Source organism: Corvus brachyrhynchos, unplaced genomic scaffold (assembly GCF_000691975.1).
Source record: "Corvus brachyrhynchos isolate BGI_N302 unplaced genomic scaffold, ASM69197v1 scaffold346, whole genome shotgun sequence".
Lineage (NCBI taxonomy): Eukaryota > Metazoa > Chordata > Aves > Passeriformes > Corvidae > Corvus > Corvus brachyrhynchos.
The window spans coordinates 6512517-6516120 of NW_008238644.1; the positions used below are offsets into that span (position 1 = coordinate 6512517).

The 3604-nt window shown below is 50.4% G+C and overlaps 1 protein-coding gene across 1 annotated transcript in view; it reads left to right on the top strand.

Annotated features, from left to right (window-relative positions):
- CUNH8orf48 (chromosome unknown C8orf48 homolog) overlaps nt 1-1935 on the top strand; it is a 27448-nt gene extending 25513 nt beyond the window's left edge. The window contains exon 9 of the transcript XR_001863067.1: nt 46-1935. The gene's annotated coding sequence lies outside the window, so the exon portion shown is untranslated. The remainder of the gene's footprint in view (nt 1-45) is intronic.
- The last annotated feature ends 1669 nt before the right edge of the window (nt 1936-3604 follow it).

Genomic DNA, 3604 nt, shown 5'->3' on the forward strand with positions numbered 1-3604 from the left:
CGGCAGCACCATCTGAGCCCCGGCGAATTTGTCAACTTTATTTAGGGGGAAGAATGGATCACATGGGGAGCTTCACCCAGCTGGGAGGAGCGTGTCAGTGCAGAATCAGGTCACCGGCAGAAAAGCCGAGTTAGTCACGGCCGGCAGCAGCGATAGTGAGAGCGCAGCCAGGCAGGGAGAAGAGCCTGAGACAAAGGCAGGGACGCTGATGGGAATTCAGTGCTGCTGCTTCCTTCCCTTATCTGTGCCATTAAGCGGGGTAATTTCGCTCTCCTTTTATCAGGTGAGTTTTCCTAATCAAGTACGAAATAGAGTGGGATGTGAAAGAAATGTTTTCAGCTTCCGAGTGCTTTTTGAGCACGTTCGTCCTGTCGAGGTTTCTACAGCCTTTTCTTTTCCCACTCCTCTCTGTGTCCTGCTGTGTTGTATTGATCAGCCCCAGAGAAACGGATGCTGCAGCCCCATCCCAAAGCATCCACATCCAGCAGTCCAGGTGGAATATTTGCCTCTGTCTCCAATCTTTCATTTGCATCTCCTGCTCAGACAAAGGCTGGAGGCTGCTGCCTGATCCCTGTTGTCCCACTGGCTGAGGAATCCTCGAGGAATTGGGTTTCCACAGCACCTTTCCCTGCTCTTTCTCATTCCTTTATGGCTGGGGAAGCTCCCGAGCACAGGTAACACAAAAGCTGTCCCCTGCTTGCTGCAGCAGGATCCGTGTGACTTTTAATATCGTTGTTTATTTAATCACCACACACTCCAAAAAAGCTGTGATGGGTTTAGGTTATTCAGAGGCCAAAATTCGAGCGTGGATTCCGAAGTGTGGATCCCTAAATACACACACTTCTTGTGAAGGAGTGGGCCTGACTTTTATAGGTGCTAAGCAACTGTTCTTGTGCATTTCCATCTGCGCTGAAGTCACATCCCACCCTCTGCCACCTTCCTCATGTCCACACTTTGAGACAGAAATGAGCTTTGGAAAGTGGGCTGGCTCCTTCCTCTGCTGCCAGGAGTTTTCTGTCCAAAGGAAACTCCATCCTGCCCCACAGCAGCTCCATCCTAAAGCAGCACACCTGATGGAAGGCCCTGGCCCCCAGGGCAGCTGCCCCAAGGAAGCCAGGAGGGCTGATGTGTCCAGGGAGGATAAAAACCCAGGGCAGGGTGTCTGCTGCAGCCAAAAACCGCCCGAGCAGCCATGGAACAAGTGGCAGCTGCCTACAGAGGGACTTCCCTTCCTTCAGCTTGCAGAAAATCACCCAGCCTTGGCACTTAAAGGCTGAAACAGTCAAAATGTTGACTCTTGGCAACTTCTTAATGAAGCCTCTGGATTAGAGACGATGTAAGGGAGGATTTCACACCAGGAAAACAACCCTCTCATCGGAGCGCAGCAAGAGGCAAAGCCCAGTCCCTCAGAGTGCAGTGCAGTCCTGGCTGGGGCAGAACTTCCCAGTCCTTGCTTTTCTTTCCCCAGCAAAGGGGGAACCTGGGCCTGTCCCAGAGGAACCAGGGAGCGCAGCTGCTCCTGCTGCAGGGAGAATTCAGCCACAGCTGGTTCTTCGTGGGGGCAGAGAAAGCTCTTTGCATCTCGGCTACAACGCAGCCAGCACCGCCCTGTGCCTGCCGCAGGGAGAACGGGAGGTTTCCCCAGGAGAACCTGGGCGTCGGCACCTGGAGACTGAGCTTGGTGTGGAACTTCCCTTTGGGCTGTGCAGAGGCCTGGATTTCAGCACAGGGAGGATCCATCCCTCTGCGCAGCAGCTCCAGGTATTTGGGGTTATTTTGTGACAATCTCTGCATTGCCCGGTCGGAACAAACCTGGCAAAGCCCTCGTTCCCCCTTGTTTATATCTCAGCCCCAGTTTATAGTTTGTATTTCTTCCTTGCTGGCTGAACTTTTCAGTCTCCTGCATTTCATAAAACTTTCCCTTCATATTTTTATACCCTGCTGCTTGCTGAAGTGTCTGATGTCAACTGAAAAAATCTATATATAACGTGTGTGTCTGAATGCATATTTATATAAATGCATCCATATCCATATCCATATGCAAAGGCCTGGGAATGCAAATCCCTCCCTGTTTGCATTGGTGCAAGGGGAGTTTTTCCTCTGGTTTTATTCCATTTCACTCTCCCCAACACTTTGCCAAGGAGCTGAGCTCATAAGGAACGTCTGAAAAGGTTCTAATATATTTTTATGCTACATTTAAGCTTTTCTTCAAATGCTTGCTCCTAATCCGCTGTGACTAATCCACTCACATTCCTCACACTTATCAGATTCGCCACTTCCTCAATCTCCTCTATTTTAAGGCTTGCAACAGGTCGGGAATTGTATCAATAATTTGAAGATTGTGGCACTCAGGGGGCTGTTGACCAGGGACAGGGACAGTGTTGACACAGTGTTGACACAGTGTTGACAGTGTCTCCTCCAGGAAAACTTCCAATTCCCAGGAAATCAGTGCTTCAGGAAGTACCTGACTGCAGTAGGACTTTAGGAAGGTGATTCCTGGCTGTGAGGCCCTGGAATAGAATTCCCAGAGAAGCTGCCCCTGGATGCCTGGAGGTGTCCAAGGCCACGCTGGAGCACCGTGGGATAGTGGAAAATGTCCCTGGCTGCAGGTGGGTGACACAAGGAGATCATTCCCAGGGAAATGGGATTTTTTCCATGTCCACGCTGTTGTCAAGGTGCTCTCCCCATGCAGAGATTCATCGCCTTTACTGGGTCCCCATCTTCCCTTGGAGCAGGGAATAGGAAATGTGGCTTTTCCTAATCCCAGCTGAGCAGGGAGGCACTAAAACCAGAATCATTAAAAGCGAATTTTCCCATCAACACCAGGCCATCCAACTCCTCCTCACTGGATAAAGTTATAAATGTTGACTGCAGGGGGAGAGCAAAATTTGGAGGCAAACAGAGCGAAATGAAAGCTCATCATGCAGGAAGTTTGTGTGGGGCTGCTCTTCCCTTCCACCCGAAGCGGAATGCTTGGCTTTATTAGGAGAGGTAAAATCGACTTAATAAAAAAAAATCAGTGAAGAGTCTGTCCCTGGGTGAGCTCGTCGTGCACAACCGGCTTAGCCAGCACTGCTGATCTGTCAGTCTCACTGATTTTAATTGCATCCAGCCTCATCAGGCAATGTGGAATGAGGCCTGAGGCTTCTGAGGCGTGGTTGGAATCCTCAGGCTGCTCCCCTGTCTCTGAGATGGCTCCTGAGGAAGACTGGCAGCTCCTGAATTCCTTATTCCGGGAAGAAGGCAGGCGAGGAGCCTGTGGTAGGAGCACAGAAAATACATCACCCTGAGGGAGGAAGTCAGAAATCCCTAATTAACCTGCATTTGGGAGAGTAAGGAGCACTCCCAGAGGAACTGAAGGAGTTACAGCTAATACTAACGCACAGAACAGCTGCTGCACAGGGCATGGAATTCCACCATGGAATTCCTTGCTGCAGGTGTGCTCTGAGGCTGGAAGCTGTGAAAAACGAGGTTCACTCTCCTGTGAGAATTTAAAGGGTTTAATATAAAGACAATAAGAGACACATAAAATAAAGCAAAGAGGTAACGGCCGGGTGCCTTGGCGCTCTGCCAAGAGCACACCTGATGCCCGAGGTGAGTCCTT